The 14,128-nt window shown below is 35.7% G+C and overlaps 1 pseudogene; it reads right to left on the reverse strand.

Annotated features, from left to right (window-relative positions):
* Positions 1–1,286: 1,286 nt before the first annotated feature.
* Positions 1,287–13,870, reverse strand: LOC107725521 (death domain-containing protein CRADD pseudogene; annotated as a pseudogene).
* Between the last annotated feature and the right edge of the window lie 258 nt (positions 13,871–14,128).

The raw sequence follows: 14,128 nt of genomic DNA on the forward strand, positions 1-14,128 counted from the left end.
TGCGCGGATTCAAGCGCGCTGAACTTTTAGATTAAAATGTACTCAATATTTCTAGATTTATGTGCAATGACTATAAAACATATAAATATTACAAGTAAATATTAATAAGAGTTACTCTTCTCACACAGTTCATTAATTACATGAATTAAATGTGTACATTTTACTTAGAAAATTGTTGTTCTTCTTGATTTTTAATATTACAAGTAGAATTTATGATGATTAATTTAATATATTTTACAACACCACGAAATCTTTTTTTTCAGTGCATGTATTACGCACACACACACAAACACTCTCTGATTAATAAGTGAGAGATTAGGAAATGACCTGTGTCATATTACAAACACCTGATCTGTAAATATTGATTACGGTTTGAGTAAACAGCACTGAATAAAAACAGCAAGTGACAGATGGAGAGAAAAACAATAAGAGAACAGACCAGATGTAGTAGTTTGAGATTATGTTGAAAACAGTATCTCAACAAACGTGTCATACAAAATGTCATTTTTTTTTTCAAATGTTTCAATTCTTGTATATATTTATTATACATGCAGTTGAGCTCGTAATAACTTTTACTTACTTAAATATAAGTGAACTGGGTCACACTTTATTTTAACAAACCATTAACTACCACTTTTGCCCTAGTAAACTCCTACTTTGCTACTTATTAATAGTAAGGTAGTTGTTAAGTTTGGAGGACTAGGGATGTAGAATATGGTCACGCAGAATATGTGCTTTAAAAAGTACTAATAAACAGCCAATATGCATGCAAAAAAAAAGTGAGAATTGGTCCCTATACTAAAGTGTTACTGTGAACAGCACAGAAATGGTGTTTTAAAAGTATGAAAAAAGAATTGGTAACCAGTCCGAGAACATAAATCCCATGTGGGCGTTTCAGGGTGTTATTACTGGGTGGAATCAGTGGGCAGAACAGCTTGTTTATGAATGAGAAATGAAAAGTATGACCCCACTAAGAACGTCACATGTATCAGCAAGCAACTGGTAAATAGTTTCAAATAAAAATTGCATAAAGTGTCTTAACTCATCTCACCTCATGGGGCAGGAAACAGTGTTTACCAAAACATTATAAAACAGTGTTTTTCTCATGAATAAACATGAAAATATTGTACAGCTACATAAAAAATTGTCTTAATTCAAAATTGGTGGTAGCAAGGCAATATCTGCATTACAAAAATAGGTGTAAAATATATTTAAGGGTAATTTCTGTGGCAAATCAAACAATATATATATATATATATATATATATATATTAAATATATATAAAAAACAGTATGACAATAAATTCCATAATTTTTCTAGCCATATTACATGTATAATGGAGTTTCAGTACATTCCTGTAACAAAATACAAAAAGTCACGCAAGGACACTGTCTGTTTCTCTTCCTTCGCTGTCTGTCATGTGTTTTCCACAGCTCAAGAGCAGAATGAAGTCCAGAAAAACACGACTTGTTATGTCACACAAACACCTGTTGGAGGACAGATGGCGGGATGTCTGCGGCCTGCAGGCTCTGGAGCAGACGTCGCACTGTGGCTTCTCTTCCGTTCCTCTGCGTCCACATCACCAGCCCAGCGAGCACCTGACTCTGAACCGCGAGGGGGTGCTCGGCGCTGCACCGGTACAGATCCGCAGCGGACAGGCCCAGGTCCAGCAGCACAGACTTCCACTCTGAACTGAGACGAGCGGCCAAGCGGTTCAAAAAAAAACGTATGATTTCAGAAGTACAGTAAGTCGTTACACAAGCACATCTCATTGAAATAATTACAGCACAAAACCAAACAACAAATACTGTAAGGAAAGTGACCCTTCGCAGGGAGTTTGATTGACAGGTGATCTGACCAATCATAATGCCGAATATGCCAATTTTGTCCAACAAATAAACCAGACAGGAGAGTAGATTAACGTGGGTGGACTTGAACATGAAAAATAGTGTGTATTGACATCTTTCCGCAGTTGAAACAAAACACCTTCTGATGTTCATTCATGTTTATTTTGTGCTGTAACTAGTAAAGAGGAAGAGATGATCGGTTCACGTGCCACTTGAACTGAGGCTCACATTAAAGCATTTATTGTTTTCTCTTTGCTCCACACTGTATTTTTCACTGCGTGAGAACATGATGTGAGGCGTGAGAGCGGCATGGCTTGTCAGACATAGCAACAGTAATGAAGAGGGGCTTGTCTTTGCGAAGGGTCAGTTGGGATTGTTTGCATTCAGAACTGGTTCAATTTCTTTCGTAACCGGATGATTTCTGTGACGTTCAGTTCTGTTAAGGTTTCTTTAACATCTCCTTTTGTGTTGTCCTTTTTGTTTGCATGCAACAACTAACATACAGCATGACCAGAGTTGTACAATTCTCAAACAAATGGTTCTTTCGAACTACAAGACAAGACTTGTGTTTTTTTTAGACGCAGAACGTCTTTACGACCACATGAAACAGGAGATTTTCAGACGTGCATTCCAACTTCGCCTCAGCGCCAGGCGCTAGTCAAACGAGCACGGAAACGGTACAGGTGACGAATCAGCTTCAGTAGAACATCAGTGAACTGCTTTCAGTTGTAATCAGTGAACAATAGTAATGGTATCAGTGATACTTGCCTTCAGTCATAAAAAAAGATGCCATTAAACAAATATTTAAAAATATACTGTCTTTATGTTGTTTCTATATTAATTTGAAGATTGAAATTATTGCAATATAAAACTATATTTAAAAACTTTGATGTTAGATGGGATTAATCGTGATGTTGTTGTTTTTTTTATCCTTCATGTTAGACATGAGAAGGATTTGACTGTACTTAAAAAGAAATAAATCCAAAATGTCTAAGTCCATGTCAAGTTCGTGTTCAAGTCCATCCAAGTTCATTCCTAATTGCAGTCTGAGTCCAAGTATGCCAACACTAATACTGTGTGTGTGTGTGTGTGTGTGTCTATATATATATATATACATACATATGCTGTTTTTGCGATTATATTTAAAATTGTTTTGGCTGAATCAGAACTATCAAATTTGTTACAAATGCAGTTCCAGGAAAATAAGAAATAAACACTGAAAGCAAAAGAATGTTTCCCAAAAGAAGGGAATGCTGTACAGCATGATTTATTCATATATGCTTCACTGTTATAATGCACTCAGGTTGCCACTAAATGGCTTAAGCTGACAAGCCATGCATGTGTAATTCTGACCTCAGTAACAGAAGTTTAAGGGGGTCAGGGGACAAAAACAGCATCTCTTATATGATGTAAGCATATTTATTTGAATTAAACACGCTCCATGCACCTAAGTGGAACAGCTTAAACTGATAAAAGCAGGAAAAAAGCAGTGATAAGTCTGTACATGAAGCAACATCAGTAAGTCAAAACATATTTACTGGACTGACCGAGAATTTACATATAAGGCATAAATTAATTTAAATTAAAATGATACATACACATAAAAGCAAACACCATTTAATTATATTGGAAGAGAAGGACTAGGAAAAATATTTAACCATTCAAAATCAGTTTCTTGGTGGCGACATCAACATCCAATCTTTCTGTCCCTGTGCAATAAAGACACGTCATTGTTTTCGTCCCAAGAGAATAGAGATGTGCTTTATTTGAGCAGTGGGGATGAATGGAGCAAAGGTCGGTTTGAGAGTTTGTTTTGAGTGTTCCCAAATTCTTCACAAAATCAAGGACGTCCATTGATTTCTGTCGTCAAGAGACAGGAGTGGCCACACCAGGCCATGAGAATAACAACTCTCTATCTCTAAGGCAGGACATTTTTAATAACTTCTGAGCAGAATCGAACACTCTTGCCATTGACATTTCATAAATTCTTTCCTATAATCTTCTATAAAGGATCCACATTGTTCGGAAACACATTTAAAAACAGTCATTATTTTTGCAATTACACTTGGTGACACTAACAGGTGCAGAAATGGCCCACTTCAGCTTTAAAGGGAGCAGAAAAGATTCAATTCAATTCCTCTTCACTGTTATAAGCGCTCAAAAAACCAAGTGCAGTAATTCTCTGCCATGGATTTGGACACTTTGCGGTAGTTTTTCACAGCTTTAAAGCTTCTAGACCCCTGAGACAAAGAAGATTAGTGTGTTGAGGTGGCCCAACCATCAGCAATAAACACCACAAAGAGGATTTCACACAGCGAGTGCTGGTTTAGTAAATAGGGGTGAGCTGGTAAAGATCCAACAGAGCCATAACATGTCTGTGGCAATACTTCATCTGATTAATGGCACACGGTGGTGGAGGTACACAAAGGAAAAGTGGAAAAAAGACAGTCAGAGACAAAGAGAATAAGATAAAGTGCAGAAAAAGACATTGGGAGTGAGCATAGAAATATAGGGTATCAGGGAAAGGAAAAATCTATCCATAATAGTGGTCAAAAGAATGGCCAGTGATTGCTTTAATGTTTTGTATTAAATTAAAAGTTTTTAAATATTAATATTGTAATAATATTATAACGTTATTATTACATAAAAAAAATATAAAATATGAATACTATTATTTTTTATATTAACATAAATTCATTTAAATATATTCTTAAATATAATAATAAAATAAACAATAAAAAAATTGTACAAATCTTTAAGTACACACTGTCATTTGAACAATGAGTAGTAATGATGCTGAATTAACTTTCACAAACTTTTAAGTACAAAAAAGCTTCATTCTGACAAGAAAATTACAAATTTCACAGATTTCAACTTGTGGTTCAATAAGTGAGTCAGATTTATTAACCACTCTGATGGATTCATTTAGTTAATTCAGTAAAGGGATACTTTAGATGGATTATTTGTGACTCATTAAACTTCTGTGGTCACATTCTGTGTTTGTTTTTGTGTACAGTTTTGCCAGTGTACTCAATATATTCTCAGGCATATTTATCACCCCTGTTTATTTTATTTTGCTGACAAAAATGTCTGATACTGTATTGGATACCAAGAAAAAAGTAGCATTTCAGTGACATTTTGAGAATCAGCCTCGCACTAAATATGATTAAAAAAGTACAAAACTAAAAACACAAGTTGGTTATGTTACGACAAACTAATGTAAAATGTTTATAGCACAATCACGATTAAAGTTGATGAATACAAAAGAAAAAACTGGTAAAGTAAAAAGTAAAAATTTTATTTGAATTTTTAAATCAAAATGAATACATTAGATAAATGTTTAATGGATAAAAAGTATAGTGTAGAAAGAAAGAACGAAAACAGAGAGAGAGAGAGAGAGAGAGAGAGAGAGGGTGCTCTGCAAAGAACATTGCCTGGGTTTCGGCGAAATGCTTAACTTTTCTGAGAATTGTTTCTTTTTTATAGGATAGAGCATTCCAGCTTCAATTTCCACGCGCACAGTGGACACTTAACTCCAGATTGCTGGAGGGAACAGATTGTGCACTTTAAGAACATAAAGTATGCAGAAGCCTTGATCTGAGGGGACAGTTACCGTACCTTAGTCTTAAGAGGCCGTATGGAGACACATGTAGCTCTGATGTACAGTATATATAGGCTATCCATCACGCTTTTGTTATATGAAGTGTCCGTGAGTTCGTTCATAACAGCAGAAAGTGTTTACATAATTAATTAAACATCCCTGTGAGAGGATGCAGTAAATTTGAAGGACTAGGAATATGTTTTTTTTTTGTTTTTTGTTTTTTAAAAAGGCAATAAAAATACAGACGTGAGCGAGCGTGCATGTGTGTGAGAGTTTGAATTTCCTAAAACAGGTCACTCTGTCTCTCTAGGAAAAGTAAATTCGTTAATTTTGGGCAGGGTGATAGTGAACCGCCCACACACAGCCTCTAGGGTACAGCAAGCTGTGTCGTATCTCTGAAAAATTCCACGAAATCTCACAATAAACCCTGCTTTTCAACAAGCGTGACGTCACAGGACTGGGCTTGTTTATCTAAAGTTAAAAAGAGGGAAAGTCACAGGCGTATATATCACCATAATATACAATATAAACCAGAGAATTTCACATCTAACCTCACATAAACCTGCAGGATAGCATCACAATGTGACATTAATGTTCCTGTTTCCTCTTGAAGAGAGATGGGGACAGTAGAGGAGGGTTCATTGAGGACATTTAGGCTCAATACAGGTGTTTGTGAAGACTGATCATGTGAAGATTGAAAATTGATCATGATGACACAGAACAAACATGATCATGCTAACAATCCAGGCACAAATTACACTGAAAAAAACGTTTCATTCATCCAATTAAAAAAATTTAGGGTAATGATTCACATCTATATTTTTTAACTTGAGCCAATGAAAAATAAATTAAAATAAAAAAAATGTCAGTGTACTTCAAATTAGCCTCAAATTAAATATAAGCACAATTTTTGATCATTAAAATTGATTTTTTATTTTATTTTATTAAAACGGCCTGACTATGGTGGTTTGATGTGATTGGCTTCCTCTGAGGCTGTACATTTCATACATTCAAACGTGATTTCAGTACATTCCAGTTTTTTATCAGGCTTCAGACGTTCCATCTCATTCCTTATGACTGCAATTCTGCTGCCCAAGGAAGGAATTCCAGTTGGATTTCTGGATGTGCTCTAAATGGAAAATACTGCAGACTGAAAGATAAGATTACACCTCTTTCCAATGGAAATGTCCGGTCAAAAATATGTGGCTTATGGGCAGGGCCGTTTCTAGGCATAGGCGAGCTAGGTGGTCGCCTAGGGCGCCACCAGCTGAAGGGGCGCCAATGAGCGCACGTACTGGCACTTTTAGCAGGGTTGTGATAAAGAGTGGCACGGTCACCCTGAAATATGACTGCCGCCCCCACTGGATCCCCCAACATTATTGGGCTAGAGTACTGTCAATCTTGGTTGTACATCTAAAGAAAAAATAATGGAATAAATAATTAAGTTTACGCATGAAAATACATCCTTTGTGGAAAGTACACACTGACACGAGGACTATCAGACCAGAGCTATTAATGTGAATTAAAAACATGACAAATTTGTTATTTTTTTAAATAATTGTAATTAAGACAATTACATAATAAAAATAATTGTTTAATTAAAAAAAATCAATGTACATAATATAATTTACATTTATATAATTATGTATATAAAACAAAAATATAACATTACATGTATCTAAAAATTATATATAAAATTAAATGTGTGTGTCCGTGTGTGTGTGTATGTAGATAATACACACACACACATACATATAAATTCTATTTTATATAAAATGTATTATTTTATTTATATAGAATGTATTCTATTTTATATCATTATTATTATTTTATATATTAAAAATATTACAATAATTAAAAAAAAAAAATTGATTATGTTTTTGGTTGGCTCTGGCCTAACAACTTTGTTGTCAGTGATCAGTATCGCTTCCACAAAGAATAGATTTTCTTGGGTAAATGTATATGTTTGCCATTTATAACTTAGGTTATTATTTAACTTTTTTAAGTAAATAAAAAATGTTTATTTTAAAAAAAAAGACATTCTGGAAAAAAACTGCTTGCAAAAATAAATTGTATTTCTCAGTAAAGATATGAGCAGGGAAAGTACAAATCTGAACTGACTGGGCCAGCACAAAAGCACTTATGGTTTGTTATTTTTCAGATAACTGACACAATCAGTTGAAGTTATTAATCCAGCTCCATATAAATCAGAATGGCAGCAATGCATGCAGACACAAAATCTCTCTGTTGTCGAACTATAAAGATTTGCCTAGACAAGCAACTTGAGACAGATGGTTTCGTGTTATGAAGTGGCTCAAAATGTTCTAATGGAGCATAAATCTAAGACCTATTAACTGTCCTTAATAGAGCCCATGTGTAAGCCTTGGCTTTGGCCACATGAACAAAAAACAATCTTGTGTGGCTAAATTGGCTGTGGACGCTCAACATCTGATCTCGATAAATCTCCCAATCATCTCCAAACTGCACCAATATGAGAGTGTCGTCTCTGTTCGTCAATACAAAACATTCCTAACAGATGCAGCACATCAAGGAGTCAGTTCGAGTGTAGAGTCCAGCTGGAACGGCCAGGCACTGCAGCCCGCTTCCACATTCTGACAGGAAGACTCTCCTCAAGCCAACGTTCCTGGAAATCAGACTGTACTAGAGATGGGTGGAGGGAACGGAGGAGGAGAGTCAATGTGATGTTCCAACAAAAACAAGTGAACAGCACTGTGCCGGCTTGTTTCAAAAGCAAATTATTAAAAGTTCCTTCCTGCGTTCGTCCGTGGGCGAGGCAGAGAGGCGACAAGTCACACGAGGAGAAGAGTCCAGCTTAGCCGACACTAATGTGATTGTTACTAGGAACAATCTTGCTTGCTATTATAAATTAACTTGCTTATAAGTTTTATACACATCAAACGTTCGGTTAAGCACGTTTTCCTAAAATAACGACCCACTCGTTGAATCTATTTTTTGCTATGTTGCTGAACTGATCCGTTCAGTTCACTGTAATTATATCAAAAAATGGCTTTGAAAAACCAAGATCTTAGAGATCGATCCCACATGTTACGATGACTTCACTGTTACTACATCCTAGAATGATGCTGGTGAAAATGGTGTAGCTTTATATATAAGAAATTAGAAATTAATACTTTTATTCAGCAAGGATACATTAAATAAATCAAAAGTTATATTTATGTAAAAATATATTTTTATTTCATAAAAATATTGCATTGGTTTCTGAAAGATAATATGACACTGAACACTAATGGCTGATGAAAATTCAGCTTTGCCATCACAAGAATAAATTAAATCGTAAAATTCATTTAAAGAGATAAGTGTTATTTTACACTGTTATAATATTCCACAATATTACTGTTTTTACTGTATCAAATAAATGCAGCTTTGGTGAGCATAAGAGACTTCTTTCAAAAACATAAAAATACTTAAAGACCTCAAAGTTTGGAATGGTGTTAGTGTATATTAAGAGTTGGAACCATTCAGGGGTTCTAAAATATAAATCATATGTACAACTTTTTTTTTTGTCCTGTTTGGAGCTTAACATTACCTGCTCACTATGAACTCAGGATCTCTTAAAGGGATAGTTCACCCAAAAATGAAAATTCTGTAATTAATTTCTCACCCCCGTTCCGTTCCAAACCCGTAAGACCTTCGTTCATCTTTGGAAAGCAAATTAAAATATTTTTGATGAAATCTGAGAGCTTTCTGACCTCGCAGCTACGTAACTAACACTTTCAAGGCCCAGAAAGGTAGTAAGAACATTGTTAAAATAGTCCATGTGGCATCAGTGGTTCAACCGTAATTTTATGAAGCTACGAGAATACTTTTTGTGCCATAGAAAATAAAAATAACGACTTTATTCAACAATTTCTTCTCTTCCATGTCAGTCTCTGTGCGTCGTGGTACTGTCGTGAACGAGCTAAGTCTGACGCGGAAGAGAAGAAATTGTTGAATAAAATAGTTATTTTTGTTTTCTTTGCAAACAAAATTATTTCTTCAAAAAAATTTATATTTGTGTCCACTTGAGGAAAAAAAACATTATACAGATTTAAAACAACAGATTTGTTCATTTTGGTTGCACTATACCATCCAGCAGCCATATAGCACACAAAAAACTAAATTCTGTGCTTCTGTTATACAGAAACAGGATTGTATGTGAATGTTTTACCATATGTATGCCATATGCTGTCAGATAATATTATGTGCTGGATATCTACTTTAGTTCTCAAGCTTTTTTATAGTCTTTGTGGGCGACACTGGCATACACTGTAAAAGTAAACACATAGAGAACGGTGCAAAAGCTCTTGAGCTGAATCGGCAGCTGCTGGGCATTACAAAGGGTGACTAACAACGTATAAGGGATTGACCTGAAGATATAAGACACACGCAAATGCAGCTGTGCAAATAACAGTTACTACAGTCATCGTGGTCTGATGACTGGGAGCACCAGTCTGGTGGACACATGTTACTGATCATGTAGAGCAGTGTTTGCTTCCTACACATTCTGGTCTGATAGGGAATGCAAAAACAATGCTAAATGAAAACAATGAAAAAGCAACTAAGTTTGAAAAACTAGGGTAGCATATGGTCTTGCAGAATGTGCTTTATAAGCAATAATAAACAGCCAATATATTAATAATAGGCATGCTAATAAGCAACCAGTTAATAGTGAGAATTAGTCCCCATACTAAAGTGTTACCATCATTAGTTTGAATAAATTTCCATTTTTGACAGTTCTTTGGCTAAAACTGGCAAAGTAAAGAACAAAACAACTACAAAAATATGGCCTTTTGTCTGATCAAGGTCTCATACAAGCCAATTTGGAAAAGAAAGCTCCCAGAATGACTTACAACTGCACTAACAAGCAGTCACCAAGGGTTCTGAACATGCTAACTTCTGCTATAATGGAAGCCAGTTGTGATAAATTTGTCTAGAGGCCTGCCACAGAACATTTAGCCTGGTAAACAACTTAAAATTCAAAACCTTACAGCATCAGGTATGATAATTCCCAGAACCCGTAAGTGAAGGCTTAAGGAACCATTTGCATAATTTTCCTTAAAGCGAGCATCTCATAAATAAACATGCGAATACGCATGACTCGCAGGTGTGCAAATGCACTTTAAAACGAGGATATTGTGTCGCCGCCTGACTGATCTCGATTTCAAAGTAGGTAATAAGATCATAAGGATGGTGCTCTGTTAAATTCAACCAGAACATGCGTCTCATTTATTAATGTGTCCGTGACACTGCAGATTCAGAGCCTGTCACAACGATGGAGAATGAAAGCAACTTGAATGAAAAACATGTTCCCATGCCAACAGAATGACATCATTGGTGTCAAGATCCAAATTCATAGTGACATGAATATTAATAATATGAGCAGCGGATGACAATAAAAGCGGGAAAGGAAGAACAAAGCACCACAACCGTCTGTGTCCCTGAACGGCCCCTGACGACTCAAACCTATTAAGCTAAGAAGAGCTTTAAAATTAAAGCGAGTACTTAAGTGTGAAGAATGCTTGCTCAGAGTAGCGCTCATCCTCGACTTCCAAGAAATTTGCGAGCATGCTTCTTTTTTCCCTCCGTTTCTTTTATGCTTTCTCTCTAACTCCACCCCATCCCCCAATTTATTACCATCTGAACCATAATAAAATCTTCAGCTCAGTAACTGGCAGAGGCGGACAAAGTACTCAACTCCATTACTTGAGTGAAAGTACAGATACCGCTGGTCAAATATTACTCCATTACAAGTAAAAGTTGTAAAGACAGATTTTTACTTAAGTAAAAGTACAGAAGTACTTGCTTTTAAAAGTACTTAAGTACCAAAAGTAAATTTCCTTTTTTATGTCAATGCACATATTTTTTATTGTTGTACGTAATACTTGCAATACCTCTGAAGCAACTTACAATACATTACACCTACTGAATACACTGACTAGCATCTTTGGAATAAAGAGCTTTTAGAATGTTAAAAACCTATGGGGGAAAAAAATTAACACCCCTCATTATTGAACACCCATAGAAATGTAGTGGAGTGAAAAGTACAATATTTGTCTTTCAAATGTAGTGAAGTTAAAGTCATAAGTTCCCAGAAAAAATAATACTCAAGTAAAGTACCGATACTCAAAAAGTGTACTTAAGTACAATACTTAAGTAAATGTACTTAGTTACTGTCCGCCTCTGGTAACTGGAGACAGGAGGGAGAGGTAGAGCAGCCAACAAACGGCTTTGATTATATTTTTCCTAGAAAGGAGGATGCTCGGCGAGAGTGCTGGGCCGCAGAGCTAGTGCCAGGAATTAATGCAGCTTTCATGGAAAACCAGGGCAGCGCACCAAGCCGGCCTGGCCTTGAGAGACTCAAAACACAACTTCAGCTCTTTTTTTTCTTTTTATACCTCACTCTCCTGTTTTTCTTTTTACGTCTTGTTTTTCTAGGAGGGAAGAGGTTGGGTTTTTTTCAAAGGTGTTCTGGGGTTCGGTTAACTGACTAAAAAGGGGGATGCGGAGTGTCAGTGTAGGGTTTGTTAGTGGGTGTTCCGTTCTCACATGGGAAAACAACAGAAAGCAGATAATAAGCCGTATTTCAGCGAAACAGCAGCTGAAATATACATAGTGCATGCAGAGAACTCCTTTGTTTTTACAAACGTCTGAAACCAGACTGGTGTGGATGTAAATAAGGCATTTCACAGACTGTAAATATGCAAAAACATTCGTTTTCAAATCATATAGAAATTTGCTATGCTTTAAATGCATTTCCTGTAGGTTCTCTGATTATTAACAGAGGGTTTAGTGTTAGGGATTAGTGTTAGGAAGGGCAATTAAAGTACTTGTTATTTAACCCTCCGGTCAGAAACGGGAGATGTAATAGCTTGGCCTCTAGCTTTCATAACCTCATCTCAATTTTAAAAATGTATAGTTTCATTATGAGACAGAGCGTGAAATCAGGTGAAACTGGAAAGCAATGCGAGTGAATAGAAACACATCTGACTACAAAATGCTTTACGTGTAGTGCAACTGGTGCCTTGAAATGGCTTAGAATGATGTTATAAAATACAATTGTTTTAGTTGATGTGTTATATTGTGATATTTACTTTATTTGTATTTTATTTATATATTATTATTTGTATTTTATTAAAAACTATACAATACAACTATAACAATATTAATATCTATTATATTTTACTAAAATAAAATTGTAAAATAATATTTTTATATTATATATCTATTCTCTCGCACACATGCCTGCCTCAGTGTCTGGAGACATTTGTTCAAACAGTGTAGGTTTGCATATCCACCTAACTTTTCAAGGTGTAAGTAATGTATACTATTTTCTGTGAATATGTGAGACTTCATTAAGAGCTATAGATAAATAACTAGGCCTAGAAGATAGTAAAGTACAGTAAACTATAAAACGATTTGCACTACAAATCAATGTGTTTATGAATACGATAATAAAATAATGTGATAAATAATAAAATTATTTAAATAAATTTACAGTAAGTTACAAATGGCCACACCCACTCGTATGTTAACAATAAGGTTCACACACGTTTATGTGTGTGTGTGTGTGTGTGTGTGTACCTGGAATTTTCTATGTTATGAGGACCAAATGTCCCCACAAGTATAATACCAGTAAATTTTAAAACAAGCGTATAAATCGGGCTATTCTGTAAATGAGGACATTTATAGCATTTGTGCTTACTTGTACTTATACTTTCTTTTTGTTTATATTATTTATGAATCGTATTTTTCGAATTAAAGATAGCCCAAAGGGATGTTCTGTCAGATGTGGCTCAAACGATAGCCAAGTACACCCACGCAGGACTCACCTGTGAAGGACGGAGGAGGAGACTCGGTGTCTTCAGCACACAGTCGCAGTAATTTGTCTTTGATCCAGGGAAAATCTTTCTCTAATGACTGAATAAAGTGATGGAAGGCGCGCGAACCCCGCGTGGGCAGAATATCCAGCAGCTTTAGCGTTTTTTTCCTATTTGACGACTCAGACTGAATCTCCTCTAAATGACGCTCCGTTAAGATCTCCTCCTGGTATAAATACTGTATGATCATGTCGTCCACTAAAAGCTCCTCGGCCAGAAAAAGCCGCTGAGATCGGAGCAGTTTTTTGTGTTTTGGGTCCATATTTGAACCCGATGACCCAGTAAAAACCACAGTCTATGGTAAAAACCCAGATTGTTAACCATAACAACTGACTGAACTATGAAGAGTTTACTACAACAGCCGGGAAAACGTCGGCGAATTCTTCGTTAACCTATCAATAATTGTTGGTAAATGCATATAAAGGGGCGTTTGTGAATATATATCACATAAATATCATAAGTTTGCGCTGTTCTGTGTAATACATTGTGTATTACACATGACTTTTCCGCGTAATGTCGCATTAATTTCTACCGGCTGGAAACGAGGAGCAGGAGGAACTAATGTTGGGCATCATTGTTGTTCCCGCATTTGTGTAATGTGTGTAAATAAATTGAGTAATTTAGGCTAATCATTGTGCAGAAATAATGATCACAAACAAAAAATACCCTGAGAAATTGTATTATAACCTAACATAATAGAGCTGTTTTTATCCTTTCCAGACACAGAGACACCCATCCAGAAACCTTCAATATAAAGCTGGATTTAGGTAGGTTAATACATT

The sequence above is a fragment of the Sinocyclocheilus rhinocerous genome, unplaced genomic scaffold (assembly GCF_001515625.1).
Source record: "Sinocyclocheilus rhinocerous isolate Xijiao unplaced genomic scaffold, SAMN03320098_v1.1 scaffold153, whole genome shotgun sequence".
NCBI lineage: Eukaryota > Metazoa > Chordata > Actinopteri > Cypriniformes > Cyprinidae > Sinocyclocheilus > Sinocyclocheilus rhinocerous.